Source organism: Pongo abelii, chromosome 4 (assembly GCF_028885655.2).
Source record: "Pongo abelii isolate AG06213 chromosome 4, NHGRI_mPonAbe1-v2.0_pri, whole genome shotgun sequence".
NCBI classification, from domain to species: domain Eukaryota; kingdom Metazoa; phylum Chordata; class Mammalia; order Primates; family Hominidae; genus Pongo; species Pongo abelii.
In genome coordinates this window covers 121,414,661-121,437,809 of record NC_071989.2, presented here as the reverse complement: position 1 = coordinate 121,437,809, position 23,149 = coordinate 121,414,661, and the positions used below count along the sequence as shown (strand labels likewise).

At 39.2% G+C, this 23,149-nt stretch overlaps 1 protein-coding gene across 3 annotated transcripts in view; it reads left to right on the top strand.

Annotated features, from left to right (window-relative positions):
- MCC (MCC regulator of WNT signaling pathway) overlaps positions 1-23,149 on the top strand; it is a 498,353-nt gene that overhangs the window by 128,868 nt on the left and 346,336 nt on the right. The gene's annotated exons all lie outside the window — the stretch shown is intronic.

The following is a 23,149-nucleotide window of genomic DNA, read 5'->3' as shown; positions in this document are numbered from 1 at the left end:
GGCTGATATGGAGGGGTTACTTGAGCCCAAGAGTTAGAGGTTGCAGTGAGCTATTATGACACCACTGCACTCCAGCCTGGGTGATAGAGCAAGACCCTGTATCCAAAAAAAAAAAAAGGACAATAATTAAATAAAGATATACATGTTCAATTAGTCCTTCTCTTTTCTGTACTATTAACCTCTCCTTCTGACTCTATTTAGGTAAACTCCAGGATCTCCCTTCTGGGGGTGGAGGGAAACCCTCTCTTGACTTTGTGTCCCCATTAGTACTGCCTTATTTCTCTGACCCTTTCTTCAGTGCACTCTTACCATCTTCAGTCCTCACTACTCTGCTGGCCCTGCTCTTGCTGCCTCCATGTTGGCAATCCAAAGATTCCTTTTCTGCCCACATCTAAATCTTTGGAATGTGACCCAGCTGACTACTCCTTCATGCTAGCTATACTTTATTCTCTTGGATTTCTTGAAACCATGTTCTCCTGTTTACCATTTTAGCTTCCCTTTCTCAGCCTATACTACTTCCAAATTTTGAGGTGCCTTGGGGTTACATTCTCTCCTTAGATGATTTCATGTGGTCCCATGGGTTTATTTATTTATTTATTTGAGTCAGGATCTCACTCTGTCACCCAGGCTGGAGGGCAGTGGTGCAGTCATGGCTCACTACAGCCTCAACCTCCTGGACTCAAGTGATCCTCCTGTCTCAGCCTCCCAAGTAGCTGGAACTACAGGCATGCACCACCAGGCCCAGCTAATATTTTGTATTTTTTTGTGGAGATGTGGTTTCACTATGTTGTCCAGGATAGTCTCAATTCTTGGACTCAAGCCATCTTCCTGCCTCAGCCTCCCAAAGTGCTGAGATCACAGGCAAGTGCCACCATGCCAAGCTTGGTCCTATGGTTTTAAATACTAGTTTTGTACCAGTAACTCCCAAATATAATTATATATATATATATACATATCCCTGCCCTTTCCTGTGATCTCCAGAATCAGGTTAAATTGACATGTATTCCTAGATATCTTACAGACTTCCAACCTTAATGCAGTGAAAAAGAACTTTTGATTCTGTCCCCTACTTTTTCTCCCAGGCTTACTAGTCTCCCAGATAACCTTTACCTAGGAAATATCTGCATTTAGTCAATATCTGCCTGCGTCTCAGAAATATTTCTGTTCATCTGTTTGCTCAAGCTGGCAAGTCCCACTGTCTCGCATGCAAAAGTATAGCCAGAATCTGCCCACTTCCTTTGCTCTCCTGCCATCACCGTGTCCAAATCACCATCATATCTTGCCTTGCCTACTAAAATAACCTTTAACTGGCCTCCCTGGCCCCTTCCTTGGCTCCTGACATTTTATTTTCTACCCTGTAGTCAGAATTGTCTTTTAAAGTTATAAAATCATGCTTCGTTCAATCCCATGTCTAAAACATTCTGTGGCTTCTGTATCATCTTAAAATAAAGTCCCAATTCCTTCCCACCGTGTGGTGCGTACCACCCACTCTGAGTGGATCTCCTCTTGCTCCCCTGACTTACCATGTTTGCCACAGTCACACTGGCCTTCCTGCTTTTCCTCTAATTTAGCAAACTCCGCCAGTCTCCCAGCCTTTACTAGGCACTTAACCAGGCTTAAATATTTCCTCTACAGAGAGGCCTTTCCAAGCTCAAGCAGCCTCTCCTCCTTTCCTCATTCACATGTTCTTACTGCTTCATACCACTCACCCTTATCTGACATGAATTATGTACCTTCTTGAATATTTACTTATCTATCTTTCCCCATACAAATAAATTTCCACTGGATTACTAATGACGTTGATTGTCATGTTTACTGCTATACTCCAGCACTTGGAACAGTGCCTGGCACAGGGAAGATGCTCGGTGCATGTTTGTTGAATGAATGAATGAATGAGCAATGCACTGTCATGCTTCTTTAGGGACACAGGGAAGTGCAGTGCACAGTTCCAGACACTAAATAACTTATAATGTGATTGTGGAGGCATAAGCACATGACAAATTAAGTGACAATAAGCTTTAAAGTAGAGTTAACAAAAGTTTGGAAGCCACTGAATGGTACAGAAGTTATGGTCTGCTCTATAAGAGGAGCTAAGAAATACTGTGAACAGGAGTTTCAGGAAATGGTTACCTGTGACTGTAGGATGAAGAGAAGTAGAAAGAATGTTGTGCTGTCATGAGAAAAGCCTAAGAAAAACTTAAGTTTAATAGTTAAGTGTCAGAAGAACTTTATTGTCAGCCTTGACATTTCACAGCACATCTACAGCAGGGAGTTGAGTTGGCAGAAAAAGAAGACTTGTCAAAACATTACATGCTCAACTTGGAAGAGGAATTTCGATAGATTCATTTCTCCCAAGTGTTTTCTGCAGAACACTGATTTAAAGAGATGGTTATAAATATTATGTGAGGAAAGAATTTCTTTGTTAAGTACATGTGAAAACTTTGGGTTAAACTAGATTATAGTTTTCTTTACGGCAAGACATCTCGGAGCCTTTAATATGCTATTGTTTCTTGAGAGTCTCCAGAAGAAGAATAAAATATAAGCATTTTCCACACTTAATTGACTGTAAACTTTTACTCACAAAGCTTCTCTTAGGCCATGCATTCTCTGCTCAAAAATTCTTTGGGTGAAAATTAAGGCACCTGAACAACCACGTCATAACAGATTTTTATATTGGTTTTAAGCCATCCCAGAAACAATATTTTTAAGTTTTTCTGTGTTTTAGACATCAGCTATACAATTTAATACTTGTAACAATAATATAAGTGTTTTAAAATTACTAGTATTTATTAGCATGAGACAATTTGCTAGGCACTTTACTTGTATTATAATGCTAGAAAGATAGATCCCAGTTTCACCACTGAGTTGCCATGGAACTTAGGCTAAGTTCGTGATTATTCTAAGCTTTAAGTTTTTTATCTCTAAAGATAAAGCAGTAACACAAACATTATAGGGAAGTTGGAAAGATTTAGTGAGATATTACATGTAAATTTCCTACGTAGAGCTTAAAATATCACAGGTTTTCTGTATATAAACGTGTTGTTATCATTATCATCTCTAATCCTTGCAACTACTTTCCTCATCTAGAATAGAATCCTCCTTCTATACAGGAGGAAACTGAGGCCGTAAGCCACAGAGCAAGTAAGGAGTAGAGAACACTCAGTCTGTTGAAAGAGATTTTGTGAGTCTCTTGCAACTTTAACATAGAAAACTGACGGGATGAGCGAAGTGCAAACTGAAAATAACACTGCCACCCAGAGGCCACTCCCAGAAATGACAGACATATGGTCCTCAGGGACTTGAGGCAGGGTCTGAGGGCAATTCGTGTTAGTGAAAGCCCATCTTGTTGGCAGCAAAGTGATGCATACATTATACCAGAACAGTTGTGAGGTATTCTGTATGCTACCTAATTTTCCAATGAAAAACAAATAATCTAGGTTCATTATAATTAATTGTAGATTTCATTTTGAAAAGTGTGCTTTTCTTTGTGATTGGGAAAGACTGGAGTTAAAAAAGAAATTCTAGCATTAGATATTTACCTATGTTAGCAATTCCAACAGAGCCTTTATTTAAACATGCCCTTTTAAATAAACAGTTTTTCTTTTTTACTTCAGCCAAGCTGTAAACCTTACACATGGATTCCATGTAGTTGTGTCAAACGTGAATTATGTGAAAGGGGCAGTGCTTCAGGCTGATGGCCACTGAAGGTGCAGGGATTGCCTGAAGAGAGCTGATGCAGCCCTTTGAGCTGACTTAATGAGGCTGTCACCTGTCTGTGCTTCTCAGAGCTTTGGGGGCACTTGTTTTTCTTCCTTTGGTCAAGTCTCGGAGAGCCCCAAAACTTATTTCAATCAAATTCCATAGTTGTAAAACATTGTTTAAGATAGCAGACATAATGACCTGCTAATTAGTACAATTACCTTAATTTATACTAAGATTAGAACACCAGGCACAATTTATAATAACCTATATCTCCAAAGACTCTTTTTTGCCCTTTCCTTGAGGTAGATTCTCACCTGATGTGTCAGCCTTCATTGCTGCTCTGATGGTGCCCTATGGTCTAAGGAAAAAATAAAGTACTGAAGTTTCTCAGAAAAACTAACAGTAAAAAAAAGTTTTCTGTAATAGGAACTCAAAGTAAAAAGTTAGATCAAAGAATATATGGTTTAGACAGGAAGGACCTCAAACCCACAAGCCCAAGGGAGGAAGTTTGAGGAGATATCCTGATTCCTTGGCAGATTTAAAGAAACAATAAGCAGCCTCCTGAATTTGGGTTTGATATATTGTTTAAAAAAGTTAAAACTACAGTTTTAATTAATATATACAAAACCTATTCAGCCCTGACACATCCCAGTTTTCCAGAATGAATGCTACTGTTAGATTTCACTGTTAAAAATACTGCCCAGTGAGCATAAAACCAGACTCAAGTCACACACGATAGCCTTCAGCCCCATTTGAAGGTATAAGAGTTTTTTTTTTTCATTTTTGTGTTGTTTTGTTTAATTTTGTTTATTTTACATACTCTAAGCCCTCTGTCAAAGGGTAAACAATTTAATTTATTCTAATACTTAATTGGGAGTTATAAAGGCCTTTAAAGTCTTTAAGTAATGGGTACCATTTTACATTCTATTGTTACATACTGAGAATGTCCTTCCTGTCCTTGAGGAGTCCATAATTCCTATTGATTCTTCTATTCATACTTCTCAGATTGGCAGTACTATGGTCTCGATATGGATCCTCCGTCATCTCTTGATTACTAGAGTTTCCTCCTAGCTGTTCTTTCTGCCTGCAAGCTGTTGATTTCAGTCAGTGCTGCTGTGTCTTCCTAATATTTTTGCTATGTACTCATGATACAGCTCTCTTTTATCTACTTAATTGACTATGCTGTCACCTCTGGATGCTTTTGGATGTCAAGACTCCTAACCATCTAGTGGGCTCATCCTACTGTATCCCATCATGTTTCCCACTGCTTCCCACATGGGCCCTTAGCTTCAGTAATGCTGGCCTTCTTATGACCCCTATACAACCCCTCAAACCTACTTCTTGAGTTTTGTTCCTTCTGTACTATGTATTAGGGCTTTTCGGTGACAAGCAGCAAACACCCAACTCTAATACTTTGAAGAATAAGTGGGAGGTGGTGAGAGAGAATGCAAATGTGACCATATTGGAGAAGCCTAGGCAATTAGATCCAGCATGGATGGATTCAAAGGCTCAAATGTCATCAGCCTTCCTTCTGCTGTGTCTCAGCCCTTTCCTTTAGAATTGGCTTTATTCTCAGGCTCCTGGTCATGGCTTCCAGCAGCCCAAGACTTACAGCCATTCTGTCAGGTAGCCACAGAGAAAAGAGGGATTCTTCTCTAATGGTGGCTTCACAAAAGTCCTGGGAATTGGTCTCACTAGCTCTTCTTGGGTCATATATCTATTCCTGAACAAGTCACTCAGGCTATAAGAATGCAGTGATCTGATTGGCCAGGCCTGGATTACATGCTCAGCTTGTGAAATTAGGGTAGAGTTGGCTCTATCCCCATCTTGTGGACTAAGAGCTGAGGAAAGAGCAGGTAGGGAATCAAGGTCCTGTCACTACCAGAAAGGCGAATGAGTGCTGGGCAGGCAAAAATAACAGATGCCCATTCCATGGTTTTATAATGGAAGTTTTCTTTTTATGTGTATTTTCACCATCCTCAAAAGGCTTTAATAATGCTACATAATACTGATAAACTGATATACACACACACACACACACACACATATATATATATGGCAACTAGGAGATTCATGTGTGTCTTATACACAACCCAATTGTAAGTTTTTAAATGAATTGGTAAACATTTTATTTTGTCTCTTAATGTGTTTTCATTATATCTTGTGCATTTATCTGTCATTGCAATTATCAGCCACATTGTGTTATAATCATCTACTGTATATCTATCTTCTCTACTCAATTATGCATGTTGGGCAAATAGTACAGAGCCTGACACAGGGCATGCATTGGGTGAGTGTTTGGCCAATAAACAAATATACCAGTGAACAAAGCTTTCTGATACCCATAGCACCTAATCCCATGGACAACGACTGTTTTCAATTTATTGTCAGTCTTCAAAGCATGAACCTGTTTGTTCAAGGTACAGTTATTCCTTTGAAATAAGAAATGTGTGCTTGGATCTGAGCAACTTTTAAAGAGAAAATTAGTCCAAGTAATGAGTTAAAGATCAATATTACCAAGGTTAATTTTTTTTATTTTAAATCTACTCTTATCCTGAGGATAAAAGTCTCAGGCTGGATGAAATGAAAACACCAAACACTGAGTTCACATCAGCTAATATCTAGTACGTGCCTTCACTATGACACTTGCTGCTAAATTGACAGAAGAAAGAGAATGTGTGATGTGGCTGATTGAAAAACATGGCCACAATATTTTGCAGCTTTTCCCATCAAGAGGTGGAGTATTTTCTCCCCACCCCTTAAATCTAGGGTGGCCTTGTGGTTTGCTTTGAACAATAAAATGTCACAAGAATGAAATTGTACAAGTTGTGGAGCCAAGGCCTCAAATCCCTTGCAGCTTCTTCATTCATGTCTTGGAACACCCCTGCCACCATGAAAGAACATCTGGACTAGACTAGCAAAGGTTGAAAGACCACACAGGGAGGCCCAGCCAACAGCCAGCACCAAGCCCCAGACATGGACTAAGTGTGGATATCTTAGTCCCTCCAGCCCCTGTCAAGCTACCAGATGACTATAGTCACATCAGTGACCCCAGATGGGACAAACCAAAGTACTGCTCAGCTAAGCCCAGCCCAGCTGAGAATTGTTGACCCCCAGAATCATGAGAAACAGTAAATTGTTGCTGTTTTAAGTCACTAAGTTTTGTGGTGGTTTTTTATGTAGCAGTAAATATGAAACACACAGAGAATTATCCTTAAGAAATTTGTGAAATTATTGTGAATCAAGATAAAACATATAAATAGAACTAGTACAGGATCATATATGATCAAGTGAAAAATGTGTGAAGCAAACAAGTTGTGCTATAGGCGATGAGAAAGGAGAATCATTGTCAGAAACCAGAGAAGACTCTTGGAAGAAATAAAGTCCAAGCTGATCTTGGAAAACTAGAAAAAAAAATGGAACAATGTTGAAATAAGGAAACACACCCAGGTCATGATAAGTTGGAGAAGAGATCAATAGAAAGTATTTAACCTGTAATTAAATTCAATGTCCCTGTGCATCATACTGAGTTATATGAACATCCGGGGAGTACACAGCTATGGTTGGGTGTGGGAAGTACTAAAAGCTCCAAGACAAACTTGGTGCATCTTTTTTTTTTTTTTTTTTTTTGAGACAGGGTCTCACTCTGTCACCCAGGCTGGAGTGCTGTGGCACAGTCACGGCTCACTGCAGCCTTGACCTCCTGACCTCAAGCCATCCTCCCACCTCAGCCTCCTGAGTAGCTGAGACCACAGGCGTGCACCACCATGCCCCAGCTAATTTTTGTATTTTTTGTAGAGATGGGATTTCACCATGTTGCCCAGGCTAGTCTTGAACTTCTGGGCTCAAGTGATCCACCTGCCTCAGCCTCCCAAAGTGCTGGGATTTACAGGTGTGAGCCATCGTGCCCAGCCAACATGGTGTATCTTCTCAAGCATCAATTTAGTTGACTATTTGGAGGAAAAGTTATATAACTTGGTAAATTGCTTAAAATTTGTATTAATACAAATATAGCGTAGAATTAACCATTCAAATGAATTTTTAAGATGAAACATGTGACTTCAAAGAAATCTCTGGCTCGGGGGTAAGTCGGTCTGTCCCCTAGACTCTTTCGACTATCCTCTGCCTTCAGCATACTGTGGTGGAAGAGACTGAGAAATGCTTCATTAAAGGATTCCTTTAAAAATATAAACCTCAGAACTTACTTCTCTTTTAGTTTGTCTCTTTGGGTTGTTCAGGGCTCCTGACGTTTGAGCTGACAATTGTTTTAGTACAAGACAATGATTTACAGAGTCCATCAGGATCGAGGAGCAAAGAAGGTTTAAGGCTGTCAAACACTGTTAAGATCACAGCAAAGATATTTTCTGGAGTGACTATTGCAATGGCTTTGCTATTAAAAAAAAAAAAAAAAAAAGTAGAAGCCCCAGGCTGGGCACCGTGGCTCACGCCTGTAACCGCAGCCTTTGGGAGGCCAAGGTGGTCAGATTACTTGAGCTCAGGGGTTCAAGACCAGCCTGGGCAACATGGTGAAACCCCATCTCTAAAATTAGCCAGGCGTGGTGGCATGCCCCTGTGGGCCTGTGGTCCCAGCTACTCAGGAGGCTGAAGTGGAAGGATTGCTTGAACCTGGGAGGTAGAGGTTGCAGTGAGCTGAGATCACACCACTGCATTCCAGCTTGGGTGACAGAGTGAGACCCTGCTCAAAAAAAAAAAAACCTCAGCTTCTCAACTTAGCATGTATAGGGAAGCAATCCTGCAGTGAAAATGTGTTAACACAGGAAAATCTTGATTATGCAGGGGTAGCTTTTATGTGGCAAATCTTGTTTTAAAATTATGAACATAATTAAGGATATTACATGACAGTATCCTTTATATATTTCACAGCTTTAAAACTAACCATTTTTTTCCAACCCATGGAAAATATGAAACAAAGAAATAGAGAAAGAATCTGTTTAAATTTATCTTGAGAGGTCACGTCATCTGCCATGAGGAGCGATCAAGAGTTCTTCTAAACAAGGGAATGAAAGAGGAAACTGTAAACCTTCCCCCACCCCATTCTCAGACAATTGAACCCGTATATTAAAATGTAAGTACAAAACAGCTGATGAAACCAAAGATAATAAATGACTTTGACATCTAAGACAGAGTAATCAACAGTCAGATGTATGTTATTTATCTATCAGAATGAAAATATTTCTGTATTAGGTATATTTGAACTTCAGTTCTTTGTATTTAATTGTTTTTTTAGTGCAAACTTTATTATTTTTTAGAATATTTTGGAAACATATTTTATATATGTGTCTTTTCAGAGTATGTCACATGCACAATTGTGGTGTGGACACCTTCATTCATTGAAATAACTCTCTTCTCAATCAGACACCCAAGTTGCACTCTTAGAAACAACTTTTATACATGTGTCTTTAGACAGTGTTTTAGGGTGGGCTCAGGAGCTCATGCTTGTAATCCCCGCACTTTGGGAGGCCAAGGTAGGTGACTGCTTGAGCCCGGGGGGTTAAAGGCTACAGTGAGCTGTGATTGCACCACTGCACTCCAGCCTGGGTGACAAAGCAAGACCCAGTCTCTGAAAAAGATTAACAGTGTTTTACATGCAGAACAATATAGTGATCACATTCATACATTCATTCTTAGTGTAAACTTGAAATTCTGTACTTATGATGTTATATTCTATTTGTGGTATATTGGACATTATCTCTTCATTCTGTATTCACTGCAGACAGAAGGAAAAACTAAAGAGCAATACAAAGAAAACATATGATATATATATATTTTTTAAACTTCTAAGAAAACATGTACAAGGTCACTGGATTCACGAATATTTCTGAGGTATTAAATATTTTAGATTTCTCTTCTAGATCAGTACCTTGTGTAATTCAGTATGTTGTTTTGTGGTGGTCTAAATTCTTTTACAATGATGTCTCAAGTAGTACAAACTGGTTCAGTCTTACTTGCTGATTTTGTCTTTTATCTGTGTGTTTCACACTATTTGGTGCTGCTCTTTTTGAACCTATTATTTTAGCTTGCTTCTTAATGGCATTAATCACTTCATTTTAGTCAGCATAAACCAAAAAAGTTCATGGGAATCCAGGTGTGTTTATCTCAGGTGGTAATTCTGGCATGAAGGGAGTCAGTGATTACCTGTGTTGATCATATCTTTTGGACCACACATAACACAATGAAATTGTTCATCTATTTTCTCTCTCCAGCATGATTTAACTGAAGCAATTCATTAAGTGTCACTGTTTTTATGGGATGTTGAAGCCATTCCAATTTCTGTGGCAGTGATACAACTTGGCATGATTTTAGTTATTTTTCATGGAAGAAAAATGATTACTTGGCTGAGATAAAGGCTCAGTCTGCCTACAGAAAGTGTTTAATTTGGCCAGACTATTCCATTGTCCATTGTTCATTCTACAGAATCTGTCACTCAACATTATAATCACAGAAAGCTCAGGAAGGCTTATTTTGCTTCCTGTTTTATCTCTTGTAAGACTAATGCAAATTCATTGGAGAACATAAATGAGAGGGCATTAGTAAATGACTAATGTTTTAACTAATGTTTTGTGTATAAGTTTAAATCCGTTAAATTTATATGGTTGTTTTGGAAGAATTGTGTATGGTTTCCAGTTGATCCATTTAAGTTTGCTATCTACAAGAAAAACATTTTTCTCCTAGTTGAAGCAGAATTTAATCTGGTACTTCGTATATTTGTTTGGCTCTCATTTTATGCATGCATATTTGTGAGTTCTAGATATATTTTAACACAAAAATATTACCATGTCAGATTTATTTCTTTGTATACTTATAGTGTTTTCTTTGATTTATCTGACTTGAGTACTTTGATAAAATTTTACCCTTGAATTACAAGATTATAGCCAAGAAGGTCTGTCAAATATAATTTAATTTCATTCTCTGTATAGGATAGATGAGGAAATGGAGACCTAGAGGATTAAATAATATTGCTGAGGTCACAAAACTAATTGTGTCATGGCTGGGACTAGAATGGAACTCTCCTGGCTCCTGATTCAGCTGTCTTTTTTTACTTTCTGTTTTTTGAGACGGAGTCTTAGTCTGTCACCCAGGCTGAAGTGAAGTGGCACAACCTTGGCTCACTGCAACCTCCGCCTACCAGGTTCAAGTGATTCTCCTGCCTCAGCCACCCAAGTAGCTGGGATTACAGGCATGTGCCACCACACCCGGCTAATTTTTTTTGTCTTTTTAGTAGAGATGGGGTTTCATCATGTTGGCCAGGCTGGTCTCGAACTCCTGACCTCAAGTGATCCACCTGCCTCTGCCTCCCAAAGTGCTGGGATTTGCAAGCTTGAGCCACCACGCCCAGCCTCAACTGTCTTTCAGCTAATTCACACTGCTGTATTATTTCTCCTGTTTTCTTGTGCTATATTAATAAAACCTTAGAATTTAGGTCTCTAAGATGGTTTTTCTTGTTAGAAATTTCTGTATAGATGTTTAGAATCTACAGACTGTGTGTTGAAGGGGAGGGGGTGTCTATGTATGCATATATGTTCAATGCTGGAAAATGGTTTTGCTTTTTTGAAATACAATCTCAAAAATTTCAGTGCTGATGACTAAATTTTAAGTGATTTTTAAATAGAACAGAACTAACAAAATATGTCTATGGATCAGTCTATAATCTACCAGTCTGCAGCTTCTGTCAGAAGAAAGACCTTAACTCAGTAGAGGAGGAGATGGCTTCTTTCTGAGCCCTCATCTCTTGCTTTTAGAAAAAGAGGAATCAGACTATCTAGTCTATGTTTCTGAATGCTGGGAACAGAAATGAGGATAGGATTGGGCTAGTACCCACAGTCGCTTCTGATACTCCTTATCATCTAGTTTTGTGACGTTTCTGTTAATTTCTCTTTAGACATTAATAAAATCTTTTATAATGGTGTCACTTTGCACTGTTTGGGATGTCAAAGAAGAACAGGCTTCCATTTTTGGGCCTTAATGTCAAAAGGGAAAAAGCTTTGCCTCTTCATGGTCTGGGAATGGTTATAGGGATAATTAGAGGAAAATCCTGAAGGGGAAGGTGAATCATAGAAGACAACAGTTGGGATTATGAGGATTCTGCTACATCATCCATTGTGGAGATTCTCCCTCCATTGCCAACTGGGTAGAATAAGAGGTTTGCTTTTATTTAGGGAGTTGTCTGTTTTCTTATACCTTTCTGCTGATTTGCATTGATGTTGACTAAGTTATATCCTCAGAGTTTTTCCTTTGGTTCATCCCCAAGAAATACTTTTGTTCTTGTTTTAAAAACCAAATGCCAGAGAATATGTTTAGTCTTATCAGTCATTCATACTGTGTATGAATAAAATGATAGATTTTTTACTTGAATCAGTTTTAATGAGGGAAACAGACAACAGAGAGATTTTGAAGGAAAGAAGTAGGGTGAGGGAGAATTAGAGTTATGGAAGAAACCTAAGGAAGGGAGAGGGAGGCAGGGCTTATGAAAAGCACATTTTGCCTGTTTCACTTTTGTCTATGCCAGGTCTGATAAAGTTCATTTAGTATGACATAGATCAGCGTTTCCTAAATTGGGCCCAACAGGCTACCATAGTTTTAAGAATGGTGAGCTGAGATCTCAGAGCTGAAATAGGTTATGTAGCCCAAAGGTGGAAACAACCAAAGAGCAACAAACATCTGAAGAATTCCTCTAAAATAAAAGATAGAGACCAAAATCAATAGAAAAAGTAACTTAAAGGGAACAGAGACTCTGCAGAGAGAACACTCAAAAAGTCTACCATTAATATATTCTGAAAAAGAGAAGAAAATGTTGTATCCATGAAAAAAGAATAGGGTAAAAAAGGCATTTTTTTAAACTCTGGAAAAATATATTTGTGATATTATAAAATATATATTTAGTCTTTGTCCTTATTTTCTGGCATACAACACTTCATATCCTTAAAATCTCCAAACGTGAGGTATTTTTATGTGATAATGAGTTGACTGATGGTTGGCCGCCCCTAGGTAGCTTCAGGATGAGGCTGGTCACTGAAAAGACCAAGGCAGGATTATAGAGTTGGGACTTTAAGCCCCAGCCCCCAACCTCTAGGGAGGGAAGAGGGGCTCAAGGTTAAGTTGATCACCTATGATCAGTGATAATCAGTCATGCCTATGTAATGAAGTGTCCATTAAAAAAAAAGGACTGGATTCAGAGAGTTTCTGGATAGCTGAACACAGGGCATGGAAGCTCCATGTCCCCTCCCACATGCCTTACCCCATGCATCTCTTCATCTGTTTCCCTTATAATATCCTTTGTAATAAACTGGTAAACATGTTTCCCTGAGTTCTGTGAGCCACTCTAGCAAATTAATCAAATCCAAGGAAAAGATCGTCGGAACCCGCTTTTATACCCAGTTGATCAGAAGCACAGGTAAAACAACCTGGAGCTTGTGGTTGGCATCTAAGGCAGGATGGCAGGGTTGGCATCTTGAGGGACTGAACCCTCAACCTGTGGGAGCTGATGCTATCTCTAGGTAGATAGTATAAGAATTGAATTGAATTAGAGGACACTCAGTTGGCATCCACTGCAGAATCGATTCCTTGCTTGTTGGTGGGGAAACATCCCCACACATTTGGTCACAGAAATCTTCCATGTTGCTTGTTGTTGAGTGAAAGAATAGGAAAAAAAAAAACACTTTTTCTTCTATACTGAGAATATCATAAATTATAAATTCAGTGGGAAAAAATAAGAAATAAAGATTAGAATATCTTCCAGAGAAAGGAGGGAAAAGACAAGGAAATAGAACATAGGAAAGAAAAGGTAAGAAAATTAGAGCGCTGATGCAGGATGTTCACCATTCAAATAATAGGCATTCTAGAAAGAGTAAACAAAGAAAACAAAGGGAAAAACATCACCAACAAGATAGTCTATGAAATTTTCCTTCAAAGAGAAGTATGTGTTTGTTGATAAAAGTGCCTGGGAAGTATCCTAGCATAAAAGATAAACTCTGACCAACATTAAGACATGCATAATTATGAAATTTTATAACACTAAGGACAAAGAAAAGATTCTTCAAATTTTCAGAGAGGAAATCAAAACAGGACAAATTCAAAATATTCAGTATCAGAATAGCTTCAGACATCTCACAAATGCTGGATGTTAAGTGAGCAACGCAAAATTGTGAAGAAAAATTATTTCCAACCTAGAATTCCTTACCAATCAAATTATTAATGAAATGTTAGAATAGAATATAAATATTTTCTGTACTTGGAAATGAGACTGAGTAGAGATGGGGCTTGGCTTCGGCTTACCCCTACTAGAGTATTCTTTCATGTATTCCCACTGATCATAAAACCCACACTACTACCTCACTGCTGTTGTCCTTTTACTTAAATAATTCTAGGAACTGGCCTTAGGAGATAAGCAAGGTTGCAGTGTCCCACCTCAGTAAGGAATGTTGGACAATTGATTTATAGTCTTGTTGCCAGTGGCCAGACCACCAGGTGGCCCATTACTCAAGATAACTCTAATGACCAGATAATGCTGACCTACATGCCCTACCCCTCAGCCAGCATACCCTACCCTGATGTCATTTCCTTTGCTTAGTCTAATAAAAAAGCCCTACTGGCTCTTTTCAGAGTCAGTCAGGGGATTCTCTCTCTCTCTCTTTCTTTCTCTCTCTCTCTTCCCCCCTCTCTCTCTCTCTCTCTCTGCCTCCCTTATGCCCAAGCATAAGTTTTAATGAAGCCTTGTCTGGGAAAATTCTTTTGGCCTCATGTCAATTTCTATTGCAATGAGAAATCAAGAACCTCTAGTCAGTAACAGAAACATGAAAGAGAATGCAAACAGATGAGAAGTGAAACATAACGGACATTGGAGCAAGTCCAGAAGAGTAGGTAAAAAAAGCTCCAGGAGAAAGCCTTCACACTAAATTTGATGGAATATATGTACATCTTAAATTATTGAGAAGAGACTTAGATAATTGGCCAAGAATTTGAGGCTGAACTCATGATGCATAGAAAACTAAACAAATGAAAATACACAAAAATTAGTCTCAAGGAAATAAAAAAATTGTTCAAGAAAAAAAACTTGGCTCATCTGTAAATATGTATTTTCATTATAATAATTTGCATATTCATAATTTACATGATGAATATTGATTTCCATATCAATTAACATGATTAAATATCAGAATATATTGTCCAGCTGAAAATAACTTTAAAAGCTGAAATAAAGCTAGGTACAGCAGTTCACACCTGTAATCCCAACACTTTGGGAGGTTGAGGAGTGAGGATCTTGAGCCCATGATTTCAAGACCAGTCTGGGCAACATAGGGAGACCCTGTATCTACAAAAAATTTTAAAAATTAGCCAGACATGGTGGTGCATACCTGTGGTCCCAGCTACTTGGGAAGCTGAGGTGGTAGAATCACTTGAGCCTAGGAGGTCAAGACTGCAATGAGTATGATTGCACCACTGCACTCCAGCCTGGGTGATAGAGCAAGATCCTGTCTCAAAAAATAAGTAAATAAATAAATAATTTTAAAAAGCTGAAATAACTATATTTTTAACCTTCTCCTTTAAACGTGCTGAATATCCCGCAAAAGAGTAAAGATGTATGAGTCTAAAATCTAAGTAAATGAGGAAACCTTGCACACCAAGCCACTCTTACTTAAGATTATTGTCTGAACCTCATAAAAATTACATGACTTTATGGACCCTGGGAACAGAAGACAAATTCCAGGGTCTTCTCAGGTAGGAAATCGAATAAGACAAATCATTTTTTAAAAAATCTAGAAGCCTAGAGGGCTATATCTTCTGGCTAAGGTTGAATAGAAGTATTCTACCCATATGTTACCCTCAAAATATTAAAAGGAAAATTGCCTTGGAGGTGATTAAAGCAGTTCTAAAAGAATATCCACGAATAATTATCCAGAGAATATGGGCAATTCAGTTTCTACAATTACTTAGTATATAAAGAGACTACACACATGAGCAAGAATTAACATAAAAAACCTACTAAGATTTCATTTATTGCAATGATCAAATTCAGAATATAAATACACTTACTATGTCCAGAAAGAAAATCTAAGCTAGAAAAAAAGAAAACCAAAAAGACAAAGCAGATTCAAAAAAGGAACTAAATGAACATCTAGGAATGAGAAATGTTATAATTGAAATTAAAACCTGATTAAAATTAACAAATGAGAAATGAAGAGAGAATTCGTGAACTGAAAGAGGGGTTTGAGGACATTAGTTTCGAAAGCACAAAAGAAGAAAGAGATGTAAAATATGAAAGAGAGGTGATATGGTTTGGATCTATGTCACCACCAAATCTCATGTTGAATTGTAATCCCAAGTGTTGGAGGTGGGGCCTGGTGGGAAGTGATTAGATCATGGGGTCGAGTTCTCATGAATGGTTTAGCACCATCCCCAACTTGGTACTGTATAATGAGTGAGTTCTCACAAGATATGGTTGTTTAAAAGCATGTAACACCTCCCTGCTCTCTCTCTTCCTTCTGGATGTGAAGTGCTGGCTCCTCCTTTGGCTTCTGCCATGATTCTAAGTTTCCTGAGGCCTCCCCAGAAGCTGAGCCGATGCCAGCATCATGTTTCCTCTACAGCTTGTGGAACCATGAGCCAGTTAAACCTCTTTTCTTTATAAATTACCCAGTCTCAGTTATTTCTTTATAGCAATGCAAGAATGAACTAATACAGAAAATTGGTACCAAGTAGTGGGGTGTTGCTATAAAGATACCTGAAAATGTGAAAGTAGCTTTGGAACTGGGTAATGGGCAGAGGTTGGAAGAGTGTGGAGGGCTCAGAAGAAGATAGGAAGTTAAGAGAAAGTTTGGAACTTCCTAGAGACTTGTTGAATGGTTATGACAATACTGACAGTGATGTCGTTAATCAAGTCCGGGGTAATAAGGTCTCAGACGGAAATGAGGAACTTTTGGAACTAGAGTAAAGGTCACTTTTGCTATGGTTTAGCAAAGACCCTGGCTGCATTGTGTCTCTGCTCTAGGGATCTGTGGAACTTTGAACTTGAGAGTGATGATTTAGGGTATCTGGTGGAAGAAATTTCTAAGCAACAAGGCATTCAAGATGTGGCCTGGTTGCTTCTAACAGCCTATGCTCATATGTGTGAGCAGAAAAATGACATAAAACTGGAATTTAAAAAGGAAGGAGGGTGTAAAAGTTTGGAAAATTTGCAGGCTGGCCATGTGGTAGAAAAGAAAAGCCTATTTTCAGGGGAAGAATTCAGGTAGGCCACAGAAATTTGTTTAAGTAGAAGAGCCAAGTGCTAATAGCCAAGACAATGGGGAAAAGACCTCAAAGGCATTTCAGAAACCCGCACAGCAGCCCCTCTCATCACAGGCCTGGAGGCATAGGAGGGTTTCATGGCCATGCCCAGAGACCTGCCACCCTGTGTGGGCTTGGGACACTGCTCTCTGCATCCCAACTACTCCAGCTCCAGCCTTGGCTCAAAGGGCCTCAGATAGAGCTCAGCCCACTGCTTCAGAAGGTGCAAGCCATATGCCTTGGTGGCTTCTACATGGTGTTAAGCCTGCAGGTGTGCAGAGTGCAAGAGTTGAAGCATGTGAGCCTCCACCTAGATTTCAAAGGATGTATGGAAAAGCCTGGATGTCCAGGCAGAAGACTGCTGCTGAGGCAGAGCCCTCATGGAGAACCTGTACTAGGATGATGTGAAGGGGAAATGTGGGATTGGAGCCCCCACACAAGTCCCCACTGGGGCACTGTCCAGTGGAGCTGGGAGAAGAGGGCCATCATCCTCCAGACCCTGGAATGGGAGAGCCACTGGCAGTTTGCACCCTATAGTTGGAAAAGCCATTGGCACTCAGTGCCAGCCCATGAGAGTAGCCACAGGGGCTGAACCCTGCAAAGCTACAGGGGCAGAGCTGCCCAAGGCCTTGGGAGCCCACCACTTGCATTTGTATACCCTGGATGTGAGAAATTGAGTCAAAGGAGATTATTTTGGGGCTTTAAGATTTAATAACTGCCCTGATGGGTTTTGGACTTGCATGGGGCCTATAGTTCCTTCCTTTTTTTTTTTTTTTTCTGTTTTTTGGGGTTGTTTTTTTTTTTTTTCTGTTTTTGAGAAAGAGTCTCACTCTTTCACCCAGGCTGGAGTGCAGTGATGCAATCTCGGCTCACTGCAACCTCTGCCTCCCAGGTTCAAGCAATTCTCCTGCTTCAGCCTCCTGAGTAGCTGGGATTACAAGCACCCACCACCATGCCCAGCTCTACTAATTTTTGCATTTTAGTAGAGATGAGGTTTCACCATATTGGCCAGGCTGGTCTTGAACTCCTGACCTTGTGATCTGCCTGTCTTGGTCTCCCAAAGTGCTGGAATTACAGGCATGAGCCACTGTGCCTGGCTATAGTTTCTTTCTTTGGGCCTATTTCTTCGTTTTGGAAGGGGACTATTTACCTAGTGCTTGTACTACCATTGTATCTTGGATGTAACTAACTTGTTTTGATTCTATGGGATTATAGGCATAAGGGCCTCGTCTTGTCACAGATGAGATTTTGGACTTTGGACTTTTGAGTTAATGCTGAAATGAGTTAAGACTTTTGGGGACTATTGGGAAGGCATGATTGTATTTTTCAGTGTGAGAAGGACATGAGATTTGGAGGGTCCAGAGGTGGAACGATAGGGTTTGGATCTGTGTCCCCACCAAATCTCATGTCAAATTGTAATCCCAAGTGTTGGAGTTGGGGCCTGGTGGGAGATGACTGGATCATGGGGCAGAGTTCTTATGAATGGTCTAGCACCATCCCCCTTTGGTACTATTTAGTGAGTGAGTTCTCATGAGATTTGGTTCAAAGTGTGTAGAACCTTCCCCTTCTCTCTCTTCCTTTTGCTGCGGCTATGTGAAGTGCTGGCTCCACCTTTGCCTTCTGCCGTAATTGTAAGTTTACTGAGGCCTCCCCAGAAGCCAAGTGGATACTGGCATCATGCTTCCTGTACGGCCAGTGGAACTGTGAGCCAATTAAATTTCTTCTTTATAAATTACCTGCTCCCAGGGTTTTTTTTGTTTGTTTTTTTGTTTTTTGTTTTTGAGACGGAGTCTCGCTGTGTCACCAGGCTAGAATGCTGTGGCGTGATCTCAGCTCACTGCAACCTCCAACTCCCTGGTTCAAGCAATTCTCCTGCCTCAGCCTCCTGAGTAGCTGGGATTACAGGCACGTGCCACCACACCCAGCTAATTTTTGTATTTTTAGTAGAGATGGGGTTTTGCCGTGTTGGCCAGGCTGGCCTTGATCTCCTGACCTTGTGATCCACCCGTCTCTGTCTCCCAAAGTGCTGGGACTATAGGGTGAGCCACTGTGCCCGGCCAGGTTTTTTTTTAATAGCAGTGCAAGAGTGGACAAACACAAGAGGCTATAGTCAGGAAGTTTTCAACATAACATAAAATTAGATTTCCAAAAGGGGAGGAAAGAATGAAGCAGAAGCTCCCTCCCTCCACCCTGGAGTCATCTCATTAGTGTAAAAAAAGACAATTATGTTTCAGGAAATTTCAAAGATTTTTGAAGCTCTGTGCCAGTAACCAGGAACAAAATCTAAATATATATATTTTACTATACCACAAAAGCATTATTAGAAATAGGCTAATTTTTAAATGGCAAAGTATTAAATTTGTTAAAAAGATGTAACAATTTAAAATTTCTCTCAACTTAATTATATAGCCTCAAAATACAAAAGCAAAAAATTGACACCTATAAAAAAATACATCAATCCACAATCATTATGAGAGATATTAGCATGTTTCTTGTTAACTACTAGAACAAGGTGGACCAAAAAAAAAAAAAAAAAAGAAAGAAAGAAAAGAAAGTAAGGATCTGCAAGAGTTGAACAACTCAATTAGTTAGCTTGAGATAATTCACACATAAATTCCGTTCCACCCAACTGCAAGATATGCTTTCTTTTCAAATGTATATGGAACATTCATAAAGTTTTATCATGTATAGGCCATAAAACAAGCCTCAACAAATTTACAAGTAAAGTAACACAGACAGCCGGGCGCAGAGGCTCATGCCTGTAATCCCAGCACTTTGGGAATCTGAGGCAGCCAGATCACTTGAGGTCAGGAGTTCGAGACCAGCCTGGCCAACATGGTGAAACCCCATCTCTACTAAAAATACAAAAATTAGCTGGGCATGGTGGTTCATGTCTGTAATCTCAGCTACTCAGGAGGCTGAGGCAGGAACATCGTTTGAACCCAGGAGACGGAAGATGCAGTAAGCTGAGATCCCGCCACAGCACTCCAGCTGGGTAACAGAACGAGACTCCATTTCAAAAATAAATAAATAAAATATAAACCCCATATGATAGGAAATTCAGGAACATTGTATTAGGGCTTTCCAGAGAAACAGAAATAATAGGATATATAGACATAGATATATGAGGATGGATTTAATATGAGAATTGGCTCATGTGTTCATGGAGTCTGAGAAGCCCCACAATATGCCATCTATAAGCTGGGGAACCAGGAAAGCTGCTGGTGTGGCTCAGTCTGAGTCCAAAGGTCAGAGAGCCAGAGGAACCTATGGTGTAACTCTCAGTCCAAGTCCAAAGGCCTGAGATCCAGAGGGGTTGCTGGTGGAAGTCCAAGAGTCTTAAGGCCAAAGAACCTAGAATTTTGATGTGCAAGGGCAGGGGAGAAGGTGGATATACAAGCTCCAGAAGACAGTGAATATAGCTTTTCTCTTTGTTTCATCTGGTCCCTCAACTGATTGGATGGTGCCTGCACACATTGGGTGAAGGTAGATCTTCCTTACTCAGTCCAGTGATTCAAATGCCAATCTCTTCTGGAAATACCCTCACAGGCATACCTGGAAATAATGTTTTACCAGCTATCTGGGTATCCCTTAACCAGTCAAATTGACACCTAAAATTAACCATCACAAATATACTCTTAAACAGCCCATGGGTCAAGGATGAAATTATGAAAATTCAAAAATAATTTGAATTCAAAGATTATGTAAATATCAATTGAAATGCAACTCAAGCAGTACTTAGAGAAATTTGATAGCTTTTATGCATATATTAGAAAACAAAATTAAAAGGCTGAGTTGAGCATCCATTCTAAGAATTTTGAAAGAGAACAGCAAAACAAAATAGAAAAGAGAAAATAATAAAGATAAGAACAAAAATTAATAAAATAGAAAAGCACTATAGAGGTACAATAAAGACTGAAGATGGGTTTTGTTTTTTAAAAGACTTATGAAATTGATAACTTCCTGGCAAGAATGTTAAGTAAAAAAAAGATAAGGCACTAATAACCGTCAAAGAAAAAAAAAATGACCGTTAGAAAGCCAGGATTGATTGCTGAGTAGAAGAGTTTCACTGCCAAATAGGCAATCCAATAAAGCATGGAGTCTAAGAAGGCTCTGCTGGTTGAGGTTTGGAGGAGAAAAGAAAGGACCACAAATTGTCTTGTCCCAAATGAGAAATGCAAAGCCCCTAGACATTGTTAATTATCTGGCAGTATCTGGGCTTGTTGATTCCATACATACTGGGCTAGCTAAGGGTATGTCCTGTGTAAGTATCATACATACATAGCAGGAGTAGGACATCTGGGAGCCTCTGCTTTGCACAGGTAGCAACTGAGTCAAGATTGGGTCATCCAGCCAACTCTACAATGACATTAGCAGGCAAGGTGGCCAAGTCAGGGTTTATTATAACTAATATCAGGAGTAAAAAGGAGACTGCTACAGATGCTGCAGACACGTTTGAAAAGAAAAGATTATGAACAGATTTCTGTCAATATTTGTAAAATTTTAGATAAAATAGAGAATTTCCAGAAAAACATAATTTACTGAAACTGATTCATTAAGGAATATAAAATCTGAATAGTTCCATAACTATGAGTGAAATTAAAACAGTAATTTAAAAAATCTTTCCACAGAGAAAATTCCAGACCCAGACAGCTTCACTGGTGAGGTCTACCTAACATTCAAAAACAGACAGACTCACACATAACCTAAGATGGAAACATAACGGGACAATGTGAGAAATAAAAATTATGGGCCGATTTTACTTTGGAAAAGAGATGCAAAAATCCTAAACAAAATACTAGCAAGCCAAAATCAGTAATATGTAAACAAGATTTAGAGTATATAGAGTTTGTCTCTGGAATGCAAACTTGGTTTAACATTAGAAAATCAATGTAATCCACCACATTGAGAAAACTTGAGTGAAAAATATCAACTTTTCATGAATAAAGGATAATATTTTGTTTTTTGTGAAGAAGCTGGAATGGAAATCATTTTTTTTTTGAATTCCCCTTGGTGTATTTTTCCCCTGGCATTTTTCATTTTGATTAGGCTGATTTTCAGCCAAGACGTATGACAGTGTTTTGGGCATGCCATACGAGAGGTTGTGTGTGATGCTTCTCATGGCAGGGAGCAGGCTCAGATCAGCATCATCCGCATTCACAGTCTCCCATTTATGACACTTAAAAATTAGTGACTACCAAGGGCTTACTGAATACATGGTCCATTAATATGCCTTGTAAGAGAAAGATAAATTGATCCAAAATGCAATCTCTGCCTTCTAACCAAGAGAGACAAATCTTAAAGAAAAAAATCTTAAACTCATATGGACCATGGATATTACCCCCTACTCCCCAGCCCGCTTCAGGGGCCTAAAGGACCAAACCTTCTATTTATCTTCTATGAAGTGAAAGTCAATTTCTTTGCTTTAATACCTCTTCATTTTAATGCTCCTTCACCAAACTCTCCTTTGAATTCTTCAGCCCTGAATCAGCCTTCTTGCTTATCTCCTTCAATATACATAGTTTAGACAAACCAAGATAATGAGTTGCCAAATATTATTTTTAATTGTTTTTTTAAAAAGGTTAAAGATGCTTGCCTCAGCTGTGCTTTCATAACCAGATTATTAACTGCCCGAGGGCAGACACTTTGCCTTTTATATTAAACTTGATGAAGAACAGAACAACAGAAGCTAGAACTGGAGGAGAATTTTAAAGTCTGTTTATGGCAGCTGCTCCTTGGGTTAGTTGTCTCTAAAATATCTCCCATTAAGTGTTCTCAGGCCTGTGCTTAAAGACATCAAGGATTGCTGAACTCACTTGGGCACAGTGGAACATTAAAAATATCCACTAATGGTGATGGTGTTGATAAGCATGCTTCGGTAAGAAAAATTTCCTCATTTCTTTCTTTCTTAGCACCTGTCAACAGTCTTGGGGTGGGGGAAGGGGAGAAGGAGTTGCATTTCAAAATATATCTTCCACTGTATTCCCAATGTTACACTGAAATTCAGTGCATTGGCCCTAGATAGGATACGTGTAACATATATATGTTCTAAATAAGACACTAATAAGCTCACTTCCTGAAGACAGACAAAGGGCAAAGAACTACCTGAGAGAATATTATTTACCACCCCTTAGTAGACATGTCCTTTGAATTGCTCTTTATT